Source organism: Peromyscus leucopus, chromosome 19 (genome assembly GCF_004664715.2).
Source record: "Peromyscus leucopus breed LL Stock chromosome 19, UCI_PerLeu_2.1, whole genome shotgun sequence".
Lineage (NCBI taxonomy): Eukaryota > Metazoa > Chordata > Mammalia > Rodentia > Cricetidae > Peromyscus > Peromyscus leucopus.
Genome location: NC_051079.1, coordinates 70,539,139 through 70,567,096, shown reverse-complemented (window position 1 = coordinate 70,567,096; position 27,958 = coordinate 70,539,139). Strand labels below are relative to the sequence as shown.

Sequence of the window (27,958 nt, the reverse complement as noted above, 5' to 3'; positions counted from 1 at the left end):
AATAAGAATGACCCCCACAGACTCCCGAGTTTGACTGCTTGGCTCACAGGGAGTAGCACTGTTAGGAGGTGTGGCCTCGTTAGAGCAGGCTTGGTCTTGCTGGTGGAAGTGTGTCACTGCGGGGGTGGGCTCTGAGGTCTCATCTTCGCTCAAGCTGGCACACAGCTCACTTCCTGCTGCCTGTGGATCAAGACGTGGAACTCTCAGCTCCTTCTCCAGCACCATGTCTGCCTGCATGCTTCATGCCATGAGGATAATGGACGACACCTCTGAACTATAAGCCAGCCTCAACTAAATGTTTTCCTTTCTAAGAGTTGCCGTGGCCATGGTGTCTCTCCACAGCAGTAGACACCCTGACTGAGACACTGGCACAGCCACCCCATTTCAATGCTTCCACCTAACACGCATAACTGTGTTTTTAAGGCAGGCGTTAAATTGTACATTTAAGTGGTTAAAATGGCATATTTTATACTATGTACATATTATCACAATAAAAATACAAAATAAAGATTCTCAAAAGCAGGAGCTCATGTAAAATCCTACTATATGTACTTCTCCAGCAATCTACAACATAAAACGGGAACTAAATTTATAAGACAGCACCAAGTAAATAGTGTATTTCTACATTTGGATGCAGCTTATTAATCACTGCTTTTTAAGATTTATTTTCTTGCCGGGCGGTGGTGTCGCACGCCTTTAATCCCAGCACTCGGGAGGCAGAGGCAGGCTGTGAGTTCGAGGCCAGCCTGGGCTACCAAGTGAGCTCCAGGAAAGGCGCAAAACTACGCAGAGAAACCCTGTCTCGAAAAACAAAAAAAAAAAAAAAAGATTTATTTTCTTACACTTGAGTACAGGTGTTCACAGAGGCCCAGAGGCAGCCAGATCACCTGGCGCTGGAGTTAAAGATGGTTGTGATATGGGTGCTGGGATCCAAACCCAGGTTCTCTGCAAGAGCAGCAAGTGCTCCTAACCACTGAGCCACCTCTCCAGCCCCATGGCATTTGATTTTTGTTAGCATTTAACACCCACCCTTGGCTGAAAGCACTCCAGTTCTGACTAACTCGGTGCCAGGACTCCTTACCTGTGATTTTCTGTCTGCATCTGTCTGATTCCATGAGGTAAATACAACTAATCAATGTCCTTCCTATCCTTTCCCTTTGCACATCTTCTCTGAAGGTTTCTGTGTTCGCTAGCTGATCAGAAAACACCTTCCAGACTGGTGGTATTCTTCACAAGAAATAAGAAGCCTAAGTAAAACTGGTGTGAAAACACTGCAGGGCAGCTGGGGTACTGTACACAGTGCAGACACTGCAGGCCAGCTGGGGTACTGTGCACAGTGCAGGGCAGCTGGGGTACTGTACACAGTGCAGGACAGCTGGGGTACTGTACACAGTGCAGACACTGCAGGACAGCTGGGGTACTGTACACAGTGCAGACACTGCAGGGCAGCTGGGGTACTGTACACAGTGCAGACACTGCAGGGCAGCTGGGGTACTGTACACAGTGCAGACACTGCAGGGCAGCTGGGGTACTGTACACAGTGCAGACACTGCAGGGCAGCTGGGGTACTGTACACAGTGCAGACACTGCAGGGAAGCTGGGGTACTGTACACAGTGCAGGGCAGCTGGGGTACTGTACACAGTGCAGACACTGCAGGGAAGCTGGGGTACTGTACACAGTGCAGGGCAGCTGGGGTACTGTACACAGTGCAGACACTGCAGGGAAGCTGGGGTACTGTACACAGTGCAGGGCAGCTGGGGTACTATGCACAGTGCAGACACTGCAGGGGAGCCGAGGTACTGTACACAGTGCAGACACTGCAGGGGAGCCAGGGTACTGTACATAGTGCAGACACTGCAGGCCAGCTGGGGTACTCTGCACAGTGCAGGGCAGCTGGGGTACTGTACACAGTGCAGGACAGCTGGGGTACTGTGCACGGTGTAGACATGGTCACTGAAGGGCAGCTGGGGTACAGGGCAGCTGGGGTACTGTGCACGGTGCAGGGCAGCTGGGGTACTGTGCACGGTGCAGGGCAGCTGGGGTTCCGTGCACGGTGCAGACACTGCAGGGCAGCTGGAGTACTGTGCACGGTGTAGACATGGTCACTGCAGGGCAGCTGGGGTACTGTGCACAGTGCAGGGCAGCTGGGGTACTGTGCACGGTGCAGGGCAGCTGGGGTACTGTGCACGGTGCAGGGCAGCTGGGGTACTGTGCACAGTGCAGGGCAGCTGGGGTACTGTGCACGGTGCAGGGCAGCTGGGGTACTGTGCACGGTGCAGGGCAGCTGGGGTACTGTGCACGGTGCAGGGCAGCTGGGGTACTGTGCACAGTGCAGGGCAACTGGGGTACTGTGCACGGTGCAGGGCAGCTGGGGTACTGTGCACGGTGCAGCACCAGCACAGGCTCTTTCTCCACTCATCCCAGAAGGACGCAGTGACAGCGGGGTACCCCACCGCGACCCTCCAGGAGAGGACTTGCACTGTCAGGGGAGGGCTCACAGGCCTCCTCCGTCTCGCTAACGAGGTGTGCAGTTCGATCTGTCACTGAACTTAAGCAGCCCCTAACTTCCCGCATTGTGATGTGAGGGACTTGTAATGGAAAAACAGTTTTTCAATTCAACTCTCCAGATTCTGGGAGGCGGGGTAGGTGTAAAGGACACAATTAGTGCTCCCACTTCTTGTATCTACAGGCCTGTGCTTGTCAGGTTCGGTTTGGTTTTCGACAATCTGACACAAGCTGGAGATGAATGGGAAGAGGAATCTCAGCTGAGAAAATGCCACCATAACACTATCTGACGGCAAGACTGTAGCCTGTTTTCCTGATTAAAGATTGGTGCGGGGTGCGGACAGGCCCAGTCCACCGGGGCGAAGGGTGAGGGGGATACCATCCCTGGACTGGTGGGCATGAGCTGAGAAAGAAAGCAGGCTGAGCAGGCTATGAGGAACAGCCAGTAAGCAGACCCCTCCGAGGGCTCTCTGCTCCAGTTCCTGCTTCCAGGTCCCTGTCTCAAGTTTCCGCCTTGGCCTCCTTCAAAGGACCGCGACACGGGACACGGAAGCCAATAAACCCTTACTTCTCCACGTTGCTTTTGGTCACGACGCTTCATCACAGCAACAGAAACCCTAAGACAAGGCCACAAAGGGTGGGACTGCTCCGAACTGATGAGATTCTACAATAGAAGCCGATGAGAGCCCAGGAGTTTTATCGGGGAGCCCTGGGCTTCCCGCCTGGGCCCCAGCGATCAGACACCAAGTCCCTATCTTAGCGCATACTCCTCTGGCCCAAGCCAGGCTGACAGTTTTACCAGGAGTCTGCGGCCTCCATGCCGCACGTCCCCACGCCCCGCTGCCCCACTCCCCTCCAGCACTCCGTGTCCTGCCCACAGCACCACTGTCCCTGCAGTTCCGGCCTGGGGAGATGACAGTTATCCCTCCCACCAGTCACACTCAACAGATGATGAACATGTCTTAGGGGCTCTACCTTGCAACATAAGCCAAAGCAGCCCGATGGCGTCTCTCTGCCTCCTCACACATCGGCCCAACCTTCACCCTCTTCCCGGGGCCATCTCCTCCCAAAGGCTTTTCTCTGGCTGATCCTTTGATTCCGTGTCTCCAGCCCTGATGCTTCCTGTCACTGCTGACAACCCAAGGGATGGATCCCTCCACAAACTGCTTCCCATTCCTCAACAGCCTTCAAGGCTGTTGCGTGATTTCTCTGTTGCAGGACGACCTCTCCAGGGTCAGCTCTCGGAGAAAAATAGCTCACCGTACAAGTCTGAAAACCTGAGTTCAATCCCTGACTCCTGCAAGTCATTCTCCGGTATCCACGAGCACCCTGGGGCGCACACCTACAATGCACACGTAAGTATAATTTTAAAAGTAAAAATTACAATAATTTAAATTTTTTAATTAAAACACATACTAGCTCTGAACCACTGACCTGGCACACCCAGAAGTCCTTAGCACTCATGCACACTTACACACATGTACACATATGTGCACAAGGCAGGTGTGTGTTTCAAGGTAAGACTGTTGTGTGCACACAAAAAGGTGTGTATGCTTACATTGACTTAAACATGTCCACATTTTTTAGTGTAAATACATGGCACACTTACATATGTGTGCATACTGTGCACTTATAGCATGAAAGTACATGCCTTCACACATACATTGTTCACTGTTACACAATTGCGTGCTTCTGTACATGTGTGCTTGTATACACTCACACACACACAGAGCAGTGTAAACATTCAGGTACTCACCCGTGGCCATGTGCTTCTGCATACACACGTGAATGTGCACAGGTGTTCACACACCTCTAAGCTCCAGCATTCTCATATTTCCCCTCCTGTCCTGGGCTCTGGCCACTTTCCTGTCCCCTAGAACCACTACCTACTCCTCCCCGGAAGCTGGAGTCCCTAACAGTATGCCCTTCAAGTGTACTTGCAAAGTCAATCTCAAAAACAAAAACCAAACACCTGACCCCACAGTGATCACTTGCTCTTGTCAACCAGGAGGACAGAGCCCATCCTAAACATCTGCAATCCACCCAGGAAATATTCAATCACAGCACGCCTCAAAGAAAAGCCCTACAAGGTATGACAAAGCAAATCTGCAAGACCGCCCGCACTACACCCACCACCAGGAGGTGACCAAGGGGTGGCGTGGAGGTCACAGCACGTGTTGAGCAGAGGACACAGGACAGCAGGAGTCCCTCTGTCCTGGCATCCTCCGACAGCTCAGGTCTGAACAGGCGCACGCAGGGTTCAGAAGTTACACGTGTAAACCGGTAGGGAAGCCAACAACAGGGCACTTTCTAAATGCCTCTGAGCAAAGAGTTAAGTGGAATTAATTGATACAGTGATGGAAATAACGGGGAGACTCAAAGAAGCATGCCACAAAGGCTTTTTCAATGAAGACCACAGCCTAGACTACGGGGTGAGAGCTTATCACAGGGGAAGAAAGGAAGGGAAGGGGAAGGAAGGACAGACAAATGTTTCAGAAATAAACGGAATAAACTCAAAAGAAAATCCACAATAGGATTAAAGCCTAAATCCAACTATTTGTTCCCTATAAGGCATTCCCAAAATTAAAGACCTCTGAACAGTCGACCAGAAATAGTAGACCAGAATATACCCGAGAAAGAAAAACAAAACCAACAGTGAAAATTCAAATGTCCTGTGAAGTTTAACTCAGGGCTGGACAGCAGCCCCTGGGCAGAGCACTTGCCCAGCGAGCAGAAGGCCCTGGTCCCGTCCCCAGCACTGAAAGGGGAAAAAATAACCACTAACACTAAATTATAAAGGATGAAGAGATCGCTGACCTACACTTTTAAGACAAACCACAGAATAAAATGCAAAGCACAATTCGTGAAGACACAGAAACATCAGCAGAGAGGAAAGACGACCCAGGAAATGTGAATCTCTCACAACCCTGGATGATGAAAGCAAACATAAGAAACAGATCTGAAGGACATCGATGTTCCCTCTAACTTTACAGTCTGTACACAAAGTGCCCCCAGGCACCTCAGAAGCCAACAGAGGCCCCCGCCATGGGCTCCACACATACCACCATGACAAAAAGTCAACACGTACTCCCAAAACAGGATTACCAAAGGATCAGCCCCATGGGAGGCCTCAATTCTCAGTGACATAGAGGGGCCAGAACTAGGCCGCCCACAGGTCCAAGTCCAAAGTACATAAAGAGGCAAAATAAATACCCGAGGCTAACCCACAAAGAAACAGTAACATGGACAGAAAAAAATCATCTACTGACTTTTAATGACCCCAGTGAAGCATCTAGACAGAAGGAGAAGGTGGAGTCTAATGATTTCCCCCACAGGAAAAATAAGAGAACACAGTAGGTCATGGTTACACATGTACGTGAACTTGGAAGGCTGAGGTAGGGGGATGGTGAGCTGGAGAATGCCAGCCTGGAACACATAATGAGCTCTTGTCTCAAAAGATAAAACCAAGGCTGGAGTGATGGCTCAGAAGTCAAGAACACAGAACTCTTGGAGAGGACCCAACTTCAGTTCCCAGCAAACAAGATGGTCAGTTCACACCCACCTGTAGCTCCAGCTCCAGTGGATTTGATGCCTTCTTCTGGCCTCTGTTCACAGGTACACAGATGTGTATACTCATACACATATACCCATAAACAAAAAATAATTTTAAATACGTTCCATAAAGATATTCGGAACACTTAAGAAAGTGGCTATTATCCAAAGTGTTCTTGCAAAGCAAAAATCACAAAGTAGTAGAAAAACTTACTAAATGAAGTCAAGTGATTTTCAAGAGAGATAAAATGACCTGCAAACATTAAGAAATACGTATCATCTTATGATGCAATGGTATTTCAGGCTGGCCAAGATTTTAAAAACTGGTAACAGAGACAGAGGAACCCAATAGCACAGACTCTTACAGGGAGTGAGCCACGCCATTGGGGACCTCTGTTGGGAAGTGTGGTGATACTCACCCACTAAAATAACCCTTTGTTTCAAATACCACACCTTGGGGAACTTACCCTAGAAATATTCCCACAAGGACATACACTGTATATCCGGAAAGTACCCTGCATCCTAGAAACTCTGGAGGCAACCCCAATGTCCACCTCCCAGACATAACAAAGTCAGGAAATGGAGCTGGTAGGCACAGCACTCCCCTGTGGGACATTTGTGATCAAGGCCACCCAAATCGTCTGTGCTCCTCACATGCATTGAGCATGTTCAAGTGGGTGTGAACACACAGGAATGACCGAGGCATGCCTTTAAATTTTTATATTAAAAAAAAATACAAAGAGAATGAGGAGATCTTAGTAGGTAACAGTGTTTGCTATGAAATCAAGAGTACCTGAGTTCAATCCCAGCACCCAATAAAATCCATGTGTGACTAATGAATGCCTGTAGTGGATTCACTGGAGCTCACTGGCCAGCCAGCCTAGCTGAAAGGCTCAATGAGAATGTCTCAAAAAACAAGATGGGAAGCTCTATAGAGGACGAGAGCTTCTGGCTGTGAATGCACATGTACCTACACATACCTATGAGTGCACACACCACACACGTGTGTATGTATATACTAATATGTATGTATACAGAGAATTTTTTAATCTTAAAAATGTGGTTGTAGAAAAACTCATGTAACATGATACCATTTTAATTGTGATACTGAGAGCACATATGTGGAAAATCTTCACACATAACTAAGCTAGTGTAGTTAGAAGCCCATCAGACTAGTACAGAGAAAATAAATAGCTTACATAAAATTGTATCCATGTTGTACAATGTCTAATTTTTTTCCTCCAAATGCCATTTCCCCTTTACTTTACAAATGTCCAATATCAATGTCACTTTTTAGTCACTGATAACACACATTTTGTATAAGCACAAATACAGATAGTCAAAGATAACACACAATTTGAAAATAAATCATTTGATGTGGGCATGGACCATGCCACCCCAAGCATTTGACTATTATTAAATTACTAGGATAGACAGATGCTGGGGGGCTGGAGAGAATAGCTTAGTGATTAAGAACACTGATTATCCTGGCAGAAACCTGAGTTCAATTCCCAGCACCCACATGGTGGCTCACAATCTTCTGTAACTACAGTTTCAGGGGATCCAATGCCCTCTTCTGTTCTCCCTGGGTACTGCACACACATGATACACAGACATACATGCAGTCAAAACATCCATCCATACCTATGAAATAATAACTACTTTAAGTTTAAAAATATTTTTAAATAGGGTCTTATGGCTCACCGGTTAAGAATGTATGCTGTTCTGGCAGGATTCAGATTCAGTTCCCAGCACCCACATGATGGTTTCACAACCATTAGTAACTCCAGTTCCAAGGGATCCAGTGGCCTCTTCTGGCCTCTGACGGCACCAGGCACGCACAAGGCATACATACATACATGCAGGCAAACACTCATACACATATTCTTTAGTTACTAAAATAAATCTGTGGCTAGAAACCAAACTTCAGAGACACTACAACCAGTGTTGTTGGTAAAAGAGGGGAAATGGGGTCTGTCATCTTGAAAACTTCAGGAACCTTAGCCTTTGAAAAATTTCTGTATGTCCTCAAGATGCGGTCTAGCTTTAATCCCTGAGCAGTAAGACCCTGAGAACACCTGTCATCCAAGCGGTTTCTCTGGTTCAATAATTAAAACACATATGTAGCTTCAACTACTTCCCCTGACAACAGCATTTAAATCACCCCAGGCAAGGAAGTTATATGGAAGAGACAAAGTCCACATCTGAGCCTTATGGGGACATGGCCCTGCTCTCCCTCAGCTACCATAATCCCTTTCACTTAAAAATAGGACACAGCCCATTTTCTTAGCTCCAACTGGAGACATCTGAAAGTGTATTAAACAAAGTGCCTTTCAGATGAATAGGGAAGAATTCTGCCCCAAGTGATTAACTGTAAGCCCGTAGTCCTGTTTTCCACTAGCCCTCTGAAAGCAGACAGGGTTTGTCTAAGAAAGGGACGCTATAATCAGAACACTCTAATTTATTGTGATCCTGAAGTCCGTCTGACCAGCAGATCCTAAGGCAATTGAATAACCATAAATTTCACATGACTGGTTAGAAAGAGCCTGAGCCCCCGCCCAGATGTGCAGCCGGCAGGGGGTGACTGGCTCTGGCAGCTTAAATCATTTTCAAGACCAGAACCCAGTGATGAAGCCTAAAGTCACAGAGACTCGGGGATTTCTGAGCCCAAGGAGCAATCAAACAAGATCTGTCCACTCACCAGCGAGGACCCTCGGGACACAGTTTTCTGTTACACAGATATGCCCGCTGACTACATCAGCATATGTGCTGACGGGCACTTTCTGTCCTCCGTGAGCAATGTACACTTGGCCTTGGTGACCCCACCTGAGCACAAGCCTATCTCAGGTTTAAACGCCTAGCAAGTCTTCTGCACACTGATACTGCCATTCCACGAGATAATAAACAGAGTTCCAGGCCATTTCAGCGGTATTTCCCTTATCAAAACAAGCACTGCCATGATTGATACAGCCAGGAACGGAACTTGACCCTCAGTCAAAATAATAAACCTGATGATCAGAACATCTGCATTTACAAGCAGGAAGAACTGGTAACTGAGAGTCCGATCCGAGAACAAGGCCCAGCCCCAGAACCAGGAAGCAATTCCCATCTTGCCTTGAAAGTGGGATAAAACTGTATTCACCAAACCAGAGAGCCTGAAAACCACGGCAGGCTTTGCGGGTGCACACACCCAGCAGCAGCACACACCCGAGGCGCCGGTGCTTACTAACCGGTTCTCTGCTCACTTTCTTCTGAGGCCCCTTCCCTTCCAGCTGGTGTCTCTCTCACACGGCCTGCTGTGAAGCCTCCTCCCTCTGGGACCTCTCACTCCCAGCAGCTCAGGAGTAATGAAGGACACAACACTCAGACGCCACGTCGGAAAGCTGGGAGCCTGCCATGCGGGCACATTCGCCACCCCCCATGACCACCAGGGCAGCAGAGCCTCAGGCGTCGAGGCAACTTCAGACCAGCACCTCTTCTAACACGACCGACCGCTACCTGGACGTCACGGCCAGCATTGACGTGACAGTACCGTGCCCCATTTGACAGAAGACTAACGAAATGCTCTTCCCTTGTCCTTCTGAGAAAAGAAACAAGGTGGTCTGCCGGCCTCCACAGCGCGTCCTAAGCAAACCCCTAAACACAGGCATCTTCGCAGACTCCGATACAGAGCCAAGAGGGTGCTCGCTGGCCTGTAACCCAACAACCGTGCTTCAGACGGGCAGGACCTGGGGTGGGAAAGGGAAGGAGGCCCGGGCTGGGGAGAAAGTGTGCTCATCTTCTTCTACCAGGACAATGTTTTCACAGGGACGTACATCAACCCTCCCTGCGGTTTCCATCTGGTCTACCTCGGCCCTAGACCATGTTTATCAATCTTCTAAATTCCCTCGTGTTGTGAGAGTCTCAAAAACACACCAAACTGTGGTGAAAAAAAAAAAACAGTTTAAGGTTTAATGTATAAATAATATCTTCGTAAATGAGTGAGGTCACATTTCTCTGCTGTTTTAAACAAGTACCATTTTTACCAGCACAACTGTGGTGATAAATTGTGCACCCCAGTATACTGTGTAACCTAATAGTGTACCCTAATAAACTTCTCTGGGGATGACAGGACAGAGCCAGCCACTAGATTAGACATAGAGGCAAAACAGTGGTAGCACACACCTTTAATCCCAGAACTTGAGATCTCATGTCTTTGCTTGGGAAGGACACAGGCCTTTAATCTCAGGAAGTGATGGCAGGAAGCAGAAAGGTATATAAGGCGTGAGGACCAGGAACTAGAAACTTTTTAGCAACAGTTCAGCTAAGACCCACTCCAGTGAGGACTCAGAGGCTTCCAGTCTGAGGAAACAAGATGAGCTGAGGAGTTGTCAAGGTGAGGTTGGCTGTGGCTTGTTCTGCTTCTCTGATCTTTCAGCGTTCACCCCAATATCTGGCTCCCGTGTTTTTTATTAATAAGACCCTTTAAAATTTGTGTTACATAACACTCTAATGAACTGAACTAACCGGCTAAGTGCCATCTTTAAACCTATGAAAAACAGTAAGTGAACCACCCGACTGTTTATACTAAACTGAGTGCTAAATTGTCATTAGATGATAGAGAACACATACTCATCTTTGATCCACACCTTCTGTGGACAAAATACCAAATTAAAACTAATTCACTTCAAATTGCAAAATCACCCTCAGGATTCCTCAATCTAGCAGCTAAGTGTACAGTGACCATCTGAAGGTCCAGGGCCCTTCTGGGTCTTTAAATACAGGAGGTAACACTCAGAGCACAGGAGCTAGGTACTCAGGGACAGCCCAAGAGCGCCCTGTTGAACATGCTACACCGCTCAGCAAACAGGCACCCTGGTGTGCACACCATCCCTCACAGTGAACAGGGTCACCCTGGTGTGCACACCATCCCTCACAGTGAACAGGGTCACCCTGGTGTGCACACCATCCCTCACAGTGAACAGAGGCACCCTAGTGTTCACACCATCCCTCACAGTGAACAGAGGCACCCTGGTGTGCACACCATCCCTCACAGTGAACAGAGGCACCCTAGTGTTCACACCATCCCTCACAGTGAACAGAGGCACCCTGGTGTGCACACCATCCCTCACAGTGAACAGAGGCACCCTGGTGTGCACACCACCCCTCACAGTGAACAGGGTCACCCTAGTGTGCACACCATCTCTCACAGTGAACAGAGGCACCCTGGTGTGCACACCATCCCTCACAGTGAACAGGGTCATGTCAGCACACATGCCACACCTCTCAATAGGCTATCAAGTAGGACAAGAGTAAAGGCCAGCAGAGGGCCTGGCCTTCTGTTTCTATGACTTGGGGTTCGGTGATTACTCAGTGGCAAGGGGTTCCAGCTATCTGCACTCTTCCTTCCCTATGGGGGGAGGGTGTACTCACATGCCCAGAGACATACTGGATCTGAAGACAAAAACTGGGTCTACCACACTGAGTCCGTTTTGAGTAATAATAATGCTACAATTCAGCAGTTTATCAAATGCTGCGGCAGAGGTGGAGGCACGGTACAGGAGACCAGTCACGGTCTAGAAAGAGAAGATGCTGTGTTCCAAGAGCACACAGGTGGGACAGTTCCTGGGGGTCGGGTCCCTGGGGGTCCCCCCGGTCTCCCTCAATGTTCAGGATGTCAGCACTGCCAGTATGGTCTCCCAGGGTAGGGCTTGAGAACTTTCACCTCTCAGAATCCATCCCAGCTATTTCAAAATAACAGGTGACAGGAGAGTGAAATGCGGGTCCGTGTGGAGCGGGAATTTCCACACCAGGCCTGACATGGGTGGGGCCCTCACCATGCTGGCTATTGGAACCCAGACCGCTGCCAAATGGGGCTTTGTCCACACTGGGATGGGCTGGTGGCAGGACTACAGGTAAGTTTCAAAGATCTGGCACAGAGAGAATAAAAACTATATCAGTATTAATTCCTGGATTGTTCGCATGGGAAGGAGGTGTTTGTTTGGTTTGTTTTTTTCTTTCTTTCTTTCTTGTTTGTTTGTTTGGATTTTTTTTTTGTTGTTGTTGTTGTTGTTTTTGGTTTTTCGAGTCAGGGTTTCTCTGTGTAGCTTTGGAGCCTATCCTGTAAATAGCTCTGTAGACCAAGCTGGCCTCGAACTCAGAGATCCACCTGCCTCTGCCTCCTGACTGCTGGGATTAAAGGCATGCGCCACCATCACCTGGCGCTTGTTTGCATGTTTTTAAAACTACATTAATTTGTGTGCACACACGCACATGGGCACAGCTCAGAGGACAACAATGGGAACCGATTCTCTCCTTCCACCAAATGGGCTCCGAGGCTCCAACCCAGGCTGAAGCCCTTTACCCACTGAGACATCTCCTGGGCACTCACTCCCTTACATGTTTAAAACACTTTGAATGCATTGAATCTTTTTAAATATCATGAATTTTACGCAATTCTCTTTCAATGTGATTATTAGCATCCTATCTTAATGAGCGGCAAGCAGTCCATGAACAGCAACCGAGGAGACCGGACGCTGAGGCCTGCTTCTAAACCGCCCCTGGGCTAAGAACAGCTTTGACATGTCTGCTGACAGTTGGGGAAGAAAATAACAAAGCAACATTGTGTGAGACGTCAAACTATATGGAACCCAAACGCAAGTGTCCATAAACGAAGGCTTCTCCGCGGTGATGTACAATCTCTAACGCTTTAGTGCTTCAAGGCCAAGACCACAGAGACGTCTTTAACTGGCCCAAAAAGCCTATCTGAGAAAAAGTGTGCTGGGGCTGGGCAGACGGCTCGGTGGCTAAGTGTGCTTGCCTGAGTTCAAATTCCTTGTATGTATGTATGTATGTATGTAAGAAAGGGAAGAGAGGGAGAAAGAGAGAAAGAGAGAGGGGGGGAAGGGAAGGGAAGGGAAGGGGAGGGGAGGGGAGGGGGATGGGGAGGGGAGGGAAGGAGAAGAGAAGAGAAGAGAAGAGAAGAGAAGAGAAGAGAAGAGAAGAGAAGAGAAGAGAAGAGAAGAGAAGAGAAGAGAAGAGAAGAGAAGAGAAGAGAAGAGAAGATCCAGGAAATGGCTACATATGCCCGTGACCCCAGTACACTGTGGGGAAGGTCACTGGAGCTCTCTTGGCCATCAGCCTAGCTGCAAGTTCAATGAAAGATACACACACACACACACACACACGCACACATGCACACATGCACACACACACACACACGCACGCACGCACACATGCACACACACGCACACACACATGCACACACGCACACACGCACACACACACACACACACACACACACACGCACATGCACACATGCGCACGCACGCACGAACGCACGCACGCACGCACGCACGGGCGCGCGCAAGGAGTGAGATGGGATAATAGGCACTTCTTCCCCAAAATGTTGCACCTACAGATATGGGTGTAGGGGAGGCAGCCAGAAAGGACGAGTTCCAAAGGTCCCTATCAGCCCCCTGGGACATGAGGCCACTAGGACAGAAGGACGCAGACATGATCGAAGCCCCCAGAAGTCTAGAGGCCCCAAGCCTCCTGCACTGAGTCTTCCTCAGACCGTTCACAGTAGCTACTCAAGGCTCAGGCTTATTCTCAGACCAGATGGTCACCCAAGGACGAGGGATCCAAAGGCTCCACAGCCAGCCACACTCAGCTGAACTGCTATGGTGTCCTCCAGCCTCTTGTGAAGAATTCACCAGTGGGAATGGGGAGTGGGCCATGACTCCCCAAGTTCTCCTACTTACTTCAAGTGGCTCAGACCAAGATGGAGATCCATTCTGCAGTAATCTCAACAGGCAGACAGGACGAGGGAGTCCCAAACCAAGGACAACTGTCCACGGAGGTCGCCTGCCCAGATCAGCCAGCTTCTAGTCTAGAAGAGTTCTGGTTTCCACATCCCGGAGGAAAAGGCAAGAAGGACTGCCAACTTCCTCCAGCTGTTCTGAATGTTAAATAAAACACACGGAGCTCACAACAGTGCCTTGTTCCGAGCAGGTACCAGAGCAAAGGTCCGTGAAATCACACGGGCTTCGGTGGGAGACTCATGTGGGGGGCTGGCTATCCAGGCTTGCTCCAAATTAAGCCTACGATAAATAACTAGTAAGAGGGCCGAACAGGAAACTCGGCCAGCAAAGGTGCTTGCCACCAAGCTAGACAACCTGAGTTCAATCCACAGGGACCCACATGGTGGAAGGAGAGACCCAACTCCCTCAACAACTGGATCGCTGACCTCCACATGTGTGCCGTGGCACACGCTGGCCTACGGCACACACACAGTGAGTAGATAAACAGTAGCTAAGGCACTGTGCTTTGTTCTTATGACCTCGGCTTTTCGGTATCTAAGTAGCCAGGAGGAACCACCTTTGAAAATCTCCACAGCCTCTGCCTCGGTACTGTCCCTGAGCACCAGAGTCTGTGTATAATAAAGAGCAGTATCAGAGCCCATGGGAGAGAGCCCTGCGCTACACACTGAAGGATGCTCTCCCCAGGAAGAACCCATGTGCGACACATAAATCATCACGTCCTGCTTTTCTATTTTGGCTGCCAGAAAGCTCTGATCCTAAATTATGGCCTATGCATGCCCCCTGGAGGGAGTCTTGAGGTCTGTACGGATGAACTTAGTTTCCCACCATCATGACCAATTAATTAGTCCATGCCCTGTGTCTTATTTGTACTTTTATGACATATTGGATGTGTGACCTTAAGCGCTCTCACCCTTTAATGGCAACAGACAGATATAAACGCAAACTATTAACACCAACATGAATATAATGTGATTTTAATCACCAGATACTCAAACGGGCTGGCCACACACTCACCCAGCACCTACAGGGAGACGCAGCCTGCTGGGACTCTAATACAGCAAGCTGTGCAGCTCTCCGGTTACATCGGCCACATAACACGTTTTGAGACGGTCTTAGGAAATTAGCAAATTACCCAGGACAGGGCTAGCGAAAGAGCTCAGAAGGCAAAAGCGTTTGCCAGATTTGATTCTCAGGACCCACGTGCCAATTCCTGCAAGTTGGCCTCTGACCTCCACACGTGTATCGTGGCAAGCACAGGACCCTTACACACTCGGCAGTGAAGAGAGTACTCGCTGCTCTGGTAGGGGACCTGAGTTCAAGTCTCAGTTGTTGTCAACTGGCTCGCAACTGCCTGTAAACTCCAGCTCAGGGATTCCGACACCATCTTCTGGCTTCTACGAGTATCCACAACCACAGGCACATACCCACACAAACACATACATAGCTAATAATAAATATGTAAGATTATTAAGTACACAGCTCAGGTCAACAATGAAGACACAATTCTCTCCAGAAAATGAACACCATCTTAAGTGTGGGAGTCAATCTAGACATCCTTTCTCCTTTCAGAGACCATCCCGAATGGCTGGCTACGTCTATTTGGAGTAACCCCACAGGAAAGGCTAGGGTTTCTATGCTTGTTAACAATAAAGAAAAACTACACAGCACAGGCCCATGGAAGACTGAACAGTGAAAACACCACTACGATCATCAATGATCACAAACAGCCCACCCAGACATCACCTGGGGCACACAGGACAAGAAGACCCTCCAGTCCAGTGGGCTCCCAACACTGGTCACTGCTGAATCACCAAAGAGAAAAGGAGCCTGCTCTGCTGTCTGGCTCCATCCTGTCACATCTCTCTCGCTATCTTGTCAGTGTGCGCGTGCCCACCACTTCCTGGTCAGCTCTCCATCTCACCAGCCCTGGTACACTCCTTACCAGCTTGTCCCGCTCAGACCTCTCTGCCCACACCTTCACCTCCTGTCTCCCTGTTCCCACCTGAGGACAACCAGACCACAGCTCTCAGCCCATGATCTTCCCTGGTCCGTGGCTTTGGGCACAGGGCACTGGCTGTACATCACAAAGGCTCTTGACTCTTCTGACTCCTTTCTTGGAGGTCTTCTATATCCCGTGCCAGTAACTCGCTCTTATAAGACGAGATGCTTCTAGCTAGGAAGCTACAGATCGGTAAAGAACTTGCCAAATGAAAGGGGCCCTGGGTTTAATCTCAGTACTGGAGGTAAACATGAGGTCTGCAGATGGCTCAATTAAATGTTTGCCAAACACACACACGAGGATCTGAGTTCAGATCCCAGCACCGACATGAAAACTGGACACAGTAGTTGGTGTCTATTATCCCAGGGCTGAAGAGATGAACACAAACAGATCCTTGGAGCTTGGTAGACAGCCAACCTAACCTAATCAATGAGTTCCATGTTCATAAACACCCACACAAACACACACGCACACGCACACGCACAGAGCGCTATTGGTATTGGTAGCTACCACTGGATTTCCTTGAAGAATCTACACCTTTGCCCACAGGGCCGGCCTGGAAACTATGCTGACAGCTGGCTGGCTGGGAGACAGGGCTTCCCGCTTCCTCCTGGACTGCACTCTGCAGGGCTGCTATGGCCTCAGAGGGTGACAACTGGCCCAGGTCTCACACAAACACCTCACTGTGGAGAGATGCAAACACTGAATCAACACTTTTTCTACTCTCTGGAGCTGGGCTTTAGGCACCACCGGTGAGCTGAGGGGCCCGCTCTATAAACCATGCTTAGCAACCGATCCGGTGATGTGTCAGCTTGGTGCTGACTCAGCATACTCTCAGCAACCTTGTCCTCTAGGTGGACTTTCAGTGCACCTAGTTAAGTGTGTTCAGTGCCAGTATCCCGGAAAGAAAACTAACCTGGAGCTAAGATTTCCCACAGGCCAAACCCCGACCCATCGTGGCCTTGGCTGAGTGACCAGATTTTCCTGCATTTCAGCACCTACAGAAACCCAAATTCACCCAAAAATTACCCATAAGCTACCGAAATACAGTAAAGTTAAAAAAAATACACAAAGACATGCAAATGATCATAAAAGTACTATCCCGGTATAAAGTGAGGCCCCGTCTCAAAAGAAAACAAAAAGGGGGAGAGAGAAAGAGAGGGAGGAAGGGGAGGGAAGGTGGGAAAACAGAAAAGAACAGCAAGGCCACACTCAAGTCACACTAGCCTGCTCAGACCAAGGAGGAATAGCTAATAATTTATCCCCTGGGGTTGGAGCACAACTCAGCGGCAGGACACTTACCCTCCATGCACAAAGCCCTGGGTTACATCCTCAGAGCTGCAGAAAGACTAATTACAGCCCACCCCCAATGTAAGCACCTAAGGAAGCCTCTCTGAGCCAAAAGATGTAATGCACGCTCTAAAATGGGTGACTGTTCTCACAGACAGCAGGTCTGAATGCCTACACCACATGTTCCAGCTGCCCCTGCCCCTGCGCAGCGCATCGGAAACACATGCCACACAACTAAATCCCAAATTCCAACTGAGACAGAGACTCACAAACGCACGCCTATCGGGAACACGAGCCACTTCCTGAAGTTAAGATTCAGGACAGCCTATAATCTTCCACCAACCTAGAAAACAAGTGATAAGCCCATCCACCAGGAAAACCATTAACACACTGCGCTTCTCTGTCACCGGGGCAATTTACAGAGGCTAATTTTAATCCTACCACTAATCCCATGGTTCTACCGAATCCGTCCCCAAGTTTGTGTTGCTATGGTGAGTGCTCATAACACCAGGAATGCACTTACTGGCAGTTTTAGGAACAAGACCGTCCTCCTCCCCTCGTAGATTTTTCAAAGTACAAAGCCATTTCTGGGAAGAGGAAGACAATTGGGTGCCTGGGTAATATGCTATTCTCATCACAATGACCATTATGGCCTCGTGCCAAGTGCTACTCCAGGACAGAATATCATCATCATGCTAATGGGTCATGCCAAAGACATGGGAAGCAATGGTATGATTGGAATGACCCATCTGGATCTGAGGGAATATGATTATCAATGAATGATGGCATTTTCCCTTACTGGCACAGAAATACTGTATCACTGATCATCTCAGTGTGACTTGGGTGCAGGGAAAAGCACAGCTCCCCTGTTCACACTCTGGGCAGTGCCCTGCCTACAGAGTCCACAGAACATGACTTAGGGACACACATATGACCAGGCTTGCTCGTTTACTTCTTCCTAAAGATGATGAAGGCTAGCAAGGCCATCTGAAGAGACACAGTATCCAGAGGTGCTGGGGCCCCCGGAACAGCACAGCCACCCATTGGTCAGGGATGGAGGAGATCGGCCGGCCGTGACAGGGCATGTTGATGCCCTCCTAAATCTCAGCATGAAAATCTACCCTTGTGAATAAAATGCAGTCTAACCAGATATCCCCAGCTAGAGTGCAGACAAAGCTGTCACAAGCAAAAACATCCACTGCAAGTGTAGGTAATTCCAGAACAGCTCAGAACTTCAGTCAAACTAGAGAACTGATCTATGAAATCATCACTAAAACCAGGAAGCCGTGAATATAGCAACCTGCTATATATATATATATTCATTCCAGGGGTTGGGGAAACGAAGCCCTTAAAATGGGGGGTGGGAAGGAAAACACACATCTTTAGCTCTAGGTTAAAATCTCAGGAATAATAAAGAACTAATGTGTAAATATTCTCTTTCTGACCAGCAGGATCCTTAGTCTTACTCCCAAGGAAAAGTCTTGCCATGCCTATAGATCTCTAGGTTTTCCTGAATTGGCATAATCACTCAACACTTAATGACAAACTATTTCCCATAAACACGAGCCTTGCTCACCACTCACAAATACCAGCTGAAGGACCTGCTAAATCCACAGCTACCTCTGGGCACAACTTCCAAGGCATCACTGACCATACTCAATTTCAAAGAACATTCTCGAATGCCAAAATAAATCAACGTCCAGCACAGCTCCAGTCAGCTCATGCAATATAGGTTAAATAGAACCATATGGTAAAGACAGACACATGTTGCCCTTTGCTGAAACAAAGGACAAAAAATCCTAAACAAATTGTCCCTTACCCTTTCACATGGGAGGATGTGGAGCTGATTAGAAGGATTTCTGAAGTGCTAAGAATGCTGGGGTGGGGGGAGGGGGAGAACTCGGGAGGCGGGGAACTCACTGCCTCGTCATTAACAAAATATTGGACTCCACAGAGCGCCTCCATTTCTGAGTCTCCCTCTAGGTCTCGAAAGCTAACACCATATTGCAATCTCTGAGCACCGTCTCCTAACGCTCCTAACGAAGCAGGAGGAGGGCAGGCCAGCTGTGAGCAGGAGGCTGTGGCATCAGCGGGTCCCCAGGGTAGGAGAGGCAGCGAGAGACAATCTACCTGTTCTGAAGGAATAAAACACCTGCTCAACTAAGCTTGGAAACAAAATAGCAAGACATGTACCTACCTCTCCCCACTGCAGTGGAGACAGACCTCCCCTGCTACACATCAGGTATGGAAAGCATTCGGACAGCAGCAACTTCACTAAATTCCCGACTCCCAAACACCCAGAGCAAAATAATCTACCAGGATGAACACATCCTGGAACACAGAGACACCGTCTGATGAAACCGCCTTTTCGATTATTTTTCCCCTCTTCTCCAGCTTTGTGTCTTACTCATTACCTAACATATATTTACATGTTTGCTTTGCAAAAGTAGCTTTAGGTCTAATTACACTGCTTAGTAACTTCCAGGACCATTCGGGCTGAAGATTAAATGCCAGCTCTTTCTTGAAAAACTACTTTTTTCAAGCACAAAATGATACTTCTTGACAACTCGGACTTGTGCTCAGGAGAGCATTTCCTTCCACACACAAACACCAGAGCTCTCAATCTGGCAGGGAAGGCCACAGCTGCCGGCAGGGACACAGGGACACGTGTAGGCAGATGGGGGTGGGGGTGGGGGAGAAAGAAGGGCAGGGTGGACAGTTGCCACTGCCTTTTTGCACCAGTCCTTCAGAAATACACCTCATTTACCTCAGCAGACAGGCCAGGACATTCACAGGCCCGGGAATACGCCTGAAGTATGTCTCCCTGGAATAAAATTAACTTTCGAGCTGTTTTGTCTAAGAGCCAGATAAACATTTCACATTCACACTCAATGCCTCCCTTTCAGCCTTCCTTCCATGAGGTTAATGTTATTAATAAATTCTCCATCAATAGAAACACTCGATAGGATTCCTTTCTTGAAATGAAAGTTCCTGGTAACTTTCAAAAATTTTCTTGAAAATTCTGAAGTAATCATGGCTGGCTTCCGGTGACAGAAGACTCCCAGCCCACCCTCCTGGGCAGGAAGCAGGGGAAGGGAGCACTTGGAACAGAGAAGAAAAGTGTCCTACCTCCCCCAGCTGCAAAATCCCTCCTGGGGGAAGAAGGGAGGGTGGGAGTCAGGGCCTGAACGTGGAAAGTGCTGCCCCTCAGATGCCCCTGACACTCTAAACCCTGAACAGGTGGTTGCCACTGCACTCCAGGCCGTCTGGTGCGAAGGCTGGGATCAGGGCCCCACAGTCAAGGCGGCAGGGCCCGCCACAGCAGAAGCGGACGAGAGCAAAACCCTGCCCACAGCCCCTGAGCAGCTCCAGGGTCTGCACTCACACCTTCCTCTCAGCCAGGGACACCGACAGCCCCCGATTCCCAAAGCCCCTTTCCCCTCCCCGGGCTCCACCACAGCCCTCCAACCAGAAGCTGGGCTTTGCAGGGAAACCAGCTCCTGAGGAAGTTGCAGTTCCCAGCGGCACCAGGGGGGTCGCTCACCTGCCCGGCCAGCAACAGAGTCATGAAATGAGTCCCTCATGCTTCCACGTGAATAATTCTGGAAGCTAAGGTCAAAGGTGCCGGATTGGAGGCAGCCTGCAGAAGCCTAGTGAAAAGCACCAGGACAAAACTCCGGTGGACTCACACCACAGCTCTGGAGGTACGAACTCAGGAAGATGGGAGCTGGGGGATTTCCCTGCTGTTTCCAGAACTTGGGGGATGGGAGGGGGGCACTAACAAAGAGATGCATTTTTTAAAAGGACTTCGTCAGAATAGCTTTTTTTCCCAAGTACTAAGACATACAAACACGTACTTGGTAAGCTGTCTGCTTTTGAGGAAGGAATGCTATTCGCAGGTTCAAAAGTTTATAAAGCAAATGCCTAACTAAATAAATTTGTCTCTCCTTTCTTCCACGAGTTCCATTAATTACGATCAAACCCACGTGCAGCGCTAAGAGAAATTTGGGCGATTCGGGATAAGTGTGGCCAGTCAAAAAAAAAAAAAAAAAAAAGCCAAAGTGAAAGCTGATATGATCCCCTGCCCAGGAACAGCCATGTCTGCTTTGGTTGTGAACCTGGGGATAGTGTAAGCAAACGATTTCGTGTAGTCCCACAATTAACACCTGCCCTTCTCTCCTGAACTCAAAGTCGAATAAGAAACCCAGCAGTGAGGTGACCAGCAGACCCTCTAAAGGAGCAACATTATAACAGGAAAGCATGCAGGCTGGGGGATGCTCCCTCCCTCCCTCCCGCCCCACATAATCAGCTTACATTTTGGCTCCTACTTCCAAAGCCTTAAGGTACAACGCCGCCGAAATTCTACACACAATCTCCAGTCCCACTCCACGCCACTCCCACAAAATCCTTTTTCAAAGATGACTTCTGGTAAAGTATGAATAAGGCAAAAACATATCTGGAGTATGAATACACAAAAACCTACAACAATCCCTCAAACCCAGGACTGGTTTTTCGAGAAGGAGCCGTGACTAACCTCCACTTAAGCTGCCAGGGTATATTACCATCTTCCCCCAGTTGAAGACTGGGGGCCATCTGTGAAGAGTATTCCCCACTTCAAAGTATTCTTAAAGAATCTCCCTTTCTCTTTCACGTAATTGTTGCTAAACTTAATCACATCAAATGCTCCACTTATAAAACTCAAACATCTCCTAGTAGGAGCCAGTAAGGCAAACGGAGTTAAAAGTTTCATTTATGAACGTGGAGACAGCGTGTGACATGTTGGGGTGGGGGGGCCTTCTCTCAATCCACTCTAACAGTGTCTCTGGGACACCGTGGGAAGTTTAAGAAACAAATAAGATTTCAACCATCCCCGGAGAATTTTTAGAGGTACCTTAGCTGCCTCTACGAGGTGTTTACAAATATCAGTGTTCAAAAACTGCCTCCGAGGTAAGTACCAGGAGGACACACACACACATCAGCAGTTAGTATCAGATACACATACCAAAGTAAAAGTTTGGGGACCCAAGGTGATTTCACACATTAGACTTTTAAAAGCTCAGAAACACAAGTAATCAAAACTCCCTTCTCTCTGCCCACCGTTGGGAGCAGAGAGGAACCAGAGCCAGGCACTGGGGTGTTTTGTTCCCCTTTGGAAAGCCATGCCTACTCCTCTGGCTAGCTTTATTACAGACTCATTGGGATGGCTTCTTTTTTAGAATGCTAATGTACTCTGAAGGCTTCAGTATATTCAAATTAGCAAGTGTAAGGAAACAAGTTCTCCTAATGAACTAAGAAAATATTAGACATGCATTTATCTTAACACACCAGGATTTTAATTTGATTACCAAAACAGTTGTGAGCCTTTCCCTGAGTTTCAGTTTATCCCAGAACCCATTCGAGATGGCGATGGGGTCACTCTCGTGGAAATAAAGCTGTCCCCTCCAGTGACCCAACTCACACCCCTGACTCCAGGGCAGCTCAACTCCTTCTCCAATTTTGCTAGAGGGGGAGGGGGCCCTTAGAAGTCATGCACATAAGTAAGTAGTGTGGCAGCTTTAATTCTATCCGGTCCGTGTAAATAAAAATAACACAGCTACTTTGACGAAACAATTAAAGAATGCAAGAGAAAATGAAGGAGTGATAAAAATGGGCTCTTGTGTACAGGGCAGTAGCGAATATCATATCAAATGGCAAGCGTGCCTAGTTCCTTAAAGTAACACATTCCTAAACCGAAATACTTCAATCATATTAATAGGGAGGTTTAAAACGTAATCTGGAAAGATCCTGCTGGGGAGCTATTCTCTTGGCTTCTACGCCGGTCAACGCACATCAATTTTTAAATTATATTTAATCAACATTCAAGACTTAATGGTAGGTTCGCCGGGACGTGACTTTCTGCTGTACCTTTAATTAAGACGCCGTCTAAAGTTCTTCCGAGACTTGCTGGTGAAGTGGGCACCGCGAGTGGACCAGAGGTCCCAGCACTCGGTCCTTTGTTACTCAATGGACACCCTGGAAGGCCCGCCCCAGCCCAAGGGCACATCTGGGCTTCTAGAAACAACCCAACGTCCACCCGGGCCTCCTCTCCACGCAGACATCCATGAGGGCTCAGGCGTAGACCACCAGAGCCCCCCGCCCTCCCCCCACCCCAGCAGCCGCCAGCACCACCACCACCACCACCACCACCCCCCCCCCGTACCCACCGGCCACTCCCGCCCCAAATCCGCCCCTGGCGGGGGGAGCAGGGCCCAACTCAGGTGTGGAGACTTACATAACCGCCCCCAGAAAGCGGGGGGGGTGGGGGGGTGGGACGCCTCCCCTCCCGACCGACCCACCTCCAACCGAACAAAGTGAAGTTTAAAATAGAAACCAATTACCTGGCCTGCCCGCGGTGCTGGGCCGCGAAGCCCCGCCGCGCCTCCGTCAAGCCCCCCCCCACCCCGTTCCCCCCCTACCCCCCCACACACACACACACACCGGGCCGGGCCACCCCTCCCTCCCCCCTCCCTCCCCCCCTCCCCGCCCACGCACACCCACGCCGCTGCCCCGCGAGTTCGCCGCCCCTCCCCCGCCCTCCCGTGCCCACGCCCTCCCCCACGGCCCGCGCCCCCACGGCCCCGCACGGACCCCCAGTCTTTGTTACGGTGCGAAGTTGGGCTGCGGGTCCCCGTCTCTTTCACTTCTTGGGTTACAGTGCTGCAGGCGTGTGACGTCCGCTCCACATGACGGGGGCGGGCGGGCGGGCGGGGAGGGGAGGGGAGGGGAGGGGAGGGGTGGTGGTGGGGCGGGCGCCCGAGGAGAGGGGGCGGTGGACCCGGGGCCTCCCCCCCTTCGGCGCCCCGCCCACGGCCCGCCCCCCGCAGCTCGCAGCCCAGCAACAAGCGGCCGCCGCCCCCGCCCCCGGGACGGGCAGGTGGGTGTCCCGCCCCCCAGCCGCACGCCACGCCCTCTAGGGCGGGCAGGTGGTGCCCCGCCCCCGCGCGCCCTCCCCCAACCCCCCCCTCCCCAGCAGCCACCCAAGGCCCCACGCCCCCACCACCACCACCAAGAGGCGCCGGGCCGCCCTGGACACACAGAAATAGGAATGATTTAATGCAACGACATACCCATTCCTCAAGCCACCGGGCTCGCTGAGATTGGAGAGAGAGGGCCCGAAAGGGGTGGCGAGCCGGTTGGGTGGAAACGGCCCGCGTAGGAGGGGGATACGCGGACTGACAACACCTAGTAACCGAGTTGGAAATCTCAGGAGCCCGGGCACCCTCGAGGTGACCTCGGCGCAATCTGACGCTGCCCACAGGGTGTGGACACTGTGCCTCCCAAGGTCTGTGCCCCCTCCCCAGGGGTCTCTAGAAAGGGGAGGCGCACGCGTGTATTTAACCCAACATTGCATCATCACCACCACCACCCCCAGTGAATCGCAAGGCAGACCACTGAGCGCCCCGAAGGCCCGGCATTTACACCCAAAACTAGGCGATCCAGGTCCCGAAAAGAGAGTGCCGCACTAATCACCCATCACTGTGGATGTTCCTAAGAAGAGTGCAGCAGATTCAGACAGTAGGCAGCTTGGGGTGGCCCGTGACACAGTCGGCCCGTGAATGTACCCGCTGTGCAGAGCAGACGCGGCCAGGGCGCAGCCCTGCCAAGACCGGTGAGCACCAGAACTTTCATTAACCGTGAGCAGTTCGCATTCTAGAATTTACCATGGGCTAAGTATCATTCCCCGTGACAGAGTGAAATTGGAAGTTGGAAGACGAACGGTGCCCTTCAGTTTTATATGGAGTTAACATCCTTTTCAACAACCCACGACCTCTGCACGTCTGCTATCGGCAAGTGGCTGCAACACGACCCCACTGGCGCCTGGAACCAGGCGGATGGAGCTGCTCCAGAGTGCCCAAAGGTTGAGAAGTGTTATCAATCGTTCCTCTTTCCTTCCCGTGTGGCAGGTTTCGACTTGAATCCGAAAGTGCCTCTACTGCCCAGTCTTCGCAGGAAGACGTTGGGAGGGGGCAGGGTCTCCACTTGGACTGCTGCGTGCGCATCTAGCTGGACAGACTTGGATAAAAGCGTGTCCACGTCTACAGCACACATCTGTGCAAATGCGGGAGCCTGCGGATGCGCGCGGCTGGCTGGACTCTATGCCGACACATGGACGCGTGCACGCGCGTGCGCGCGCTCACACACACACCCCAAATTACCTCCGGGATAGAGAAAGCTGCTGCGGATTGGTCGACAGAGCCGTCACTCACACCCAGGGGGCAGGGAGACTTTGCAAGGCAGTTTCTTTTTTCTCTCTCCCTCCCCTCCCTGTCGTTCTATTTAATGGTAAAACAACAGCAGAGCTCTGAAAGTTAGCCATCTATGCGGAGTTTGTAACCCTAACGAGGCCGAAGTCAGAGGATACCATTTAAATATATCCCGTACGTCCACAATGGACGAAAAGGGAAATAGCCTGGAGTAAGGGGAGGGGAGGGGGGGCAATCGGGGCGGGTAGACTCAGGGTAGTGTTCTCAACACCCCAAAAGAGACTTTGACCTTTGAGTGATTTAATAATTAAAAAATGTTTTCACAAGTCAGATTATAACAAATGTTCGTCCCTAATTTTTAGAGTCGTTATTTTATTATTTAAGCATGCTGAAGCAAGCATGTTTCCTTAAGAAAGAACTGACCTATTTTTGGCTGGAGATAAACGATCATGTTAACAGATGTTAATCTTGTAATCTGTTTTTCCTGTAAAGCACTTCACATACCCGAGCTTCAAGACCTTAAAAATAACATCTTTTCCAAAAAGACCTGACGTCACAATCCACTCCCTGGGAAGAAGAAAAAAAAATCACACTCCCCTCCAGTTTTTCTCTCCTGCAATGATTTCAAAGACATTAAATCTTTTTCACTTTATAAGTGCCGATTTGTTCTGCCTCAACTCCCACAGGCTTTTATTTGCATTTCAAATTCCACAGGTTACACCAGTCGCCTTTTCAAAAAAAAAAAAAAATGTAAACTAACAATGAAGCAGTAAATGGCTTTTTGTGCATCTGGATTAAATAAGACACCGAATGAATATATTTTAAAAGAAGGGGCGAGCAAGTTGATCTGTGCTCACCCGGAGACCAAGAGACTCTTCATCAGCAAGCCAGGCAATGCGTTAGCTAGCTACACACACACAACCCGAGGCTGGGGGTTGGGGGCACTGGGCTGGTCTGCTGCGGAGAGCTTGTTAACGCTGGTGATGGATGCGGCTGACTTACAGACCCACATTTTTTCGGGTAAAAGGCTGGTTCTCTGGAGTCCTAATTGCAGGAATCCACTGGTTTCCCGACTCACAAAGCCTGATAGTCATCGCACACCGACCTTCCTCCATGAACCACTGGCTTAAAGACCCCACTGCCCTGGCTTTTGACAAACTTATTCAGACAAAGTTTCTTTAAAACTTGGCGAGGCGGTTTAATCTAAATACTGATCTTAACTATTCGGTATGTTCTCCCTGGAAATGGCAGAGGAGGCGCCGTTCCAACCCACACCCCACCCCCGCAGCATACACCCCTCTGCGTTCTTCTCTTTCACACACCCGGGTGTAATTCGTGTGTGTGTTATGTGTGTGTATACACATATAGACATATATCTGGCTATCAATTAAGTCCCCCACCCCCACTCTACTATACCCCAGCAAGGCAAAGCGCAATTCCGAGGAGTCCCCGCCGCGCAGATCTCCTTCCCACCCCACTCCGAGTCACTTCCAGAACCTCGCCCCCGCCCCCACCCCTACGCGAACTTCCCTTTCTAGAGATCCCACTTTTTTAGTGTTAGGGTCACTCCAATCTCCCCACTGACCCGCAGAAGCCCGGGGAGGGGACAGTGAGAACACCCCCCCCCAACACAAATACGCAAACAAGTCCCCTAGGCAGCAGCGCTCTGTGCCCACAGGCATCGATCCCCTCCGCCAAACCCTTAATAATTGAAGCGGCTCCTCCGGCCCCGCCGCCCATCACCCACCTTCATTAGCCAGAGCGTTTTACTTTAAAGTAAGGCAATTTGCTCTTTGTCTCCTAATGGATGAGAGCGCATCCGAGCTCCCCTCCTCCCGCGTCGCCTTTGACGAAGTGTACAAAGCCAGAGCCTCTTCCGCGCTCCCACCCCGGCCCCCACCCCGCCCCTCCACTGCGGTAAAAGCCACCTCCCGGGCGCTCGCCCCGCCACCCGAAGTTGCATCTTCTCCTCTCTTGGAATTGCAGAGTGGAGTAACTACCAACACAGAAAAAGCCAAGTCGCCCTCCTGGCGCCAGGGACCTTCTACAGGGCGCGCCCCCTGCCCAGCACGCCCCCACCCCACGGGGCACATCAGGGTCTTGGGCACGTTGTGGGTCCCGACCCTCCCGGCCCTGCCTGTCGATCCGCCCTCCCACGGGCCAGGAAGCGCCCCCGCCCCACGGCCCCTACCTTGGAGGAGAGGCGGCGGGCCCCGGGAGGAGGACGCGCACGCCCCGCGCATCTGAAGGTGAAGCAGAGCGCCCGCGGCGCCGAGCCGAGCGCTGCTCTAGACCGACCGCGCCAGCTGCGCCCGGGCGCGGGGGACGCGCGAGGGCGCGCGGGACCCGCCACGCGCCTGGCCCCCCTCCGCGCGCCGCGCGCGCGCCCGGGACGCACCCGCCCCGCGGGGGCCCAGGCGCCGGCAGGGCTCGGAGGGACTGCACCGAGCAAAGACGGGGACCCGGCGTCCAGGGCCGGAGCAGGCCTGAGGCTTCCCCCAGCCCGGGAATGGTCTGCCCTGAAGGAAACGCACACGCTCCACTATTGTCTCATCAGCACAAAGTT

General features: G+C 50.4%; 1 protein-coding gene across 7 annotated transcripts in view; it reads right to left on the bottom strand.

Moving 5' to 3' along the window:
* Znf516 (zinc finger protein 516) overlaps positions 1-27,701 on the bottom strand; it is a 97,849-nt gene extending 70,148 nt beyond the window's left edge. For 3 of the 7 annotated variants that reach the window (XM_028873881.2, XM_037197228.1, XM_037197229.1), the window contains exon 1: positions 23,777-23,873. The gene's annotated coding sequence lies outside the window, so the exon portion shown is untranslated. Of the gene's footprint in view, positions 1-17,672; positions 19,056-23,053; positions 23,271-23,776; positions 23,874-27,139; positions 27,242-27,583 lie in introns of those variants that run through there. The other 4 variants (XM_028873880.2, XM_028873882.2, XM_028873883.2 and 1 more) reach the window with 4 other exon arrangements.
* Positions 27,702-27,958: the final 257 nt, after the last annotated feature.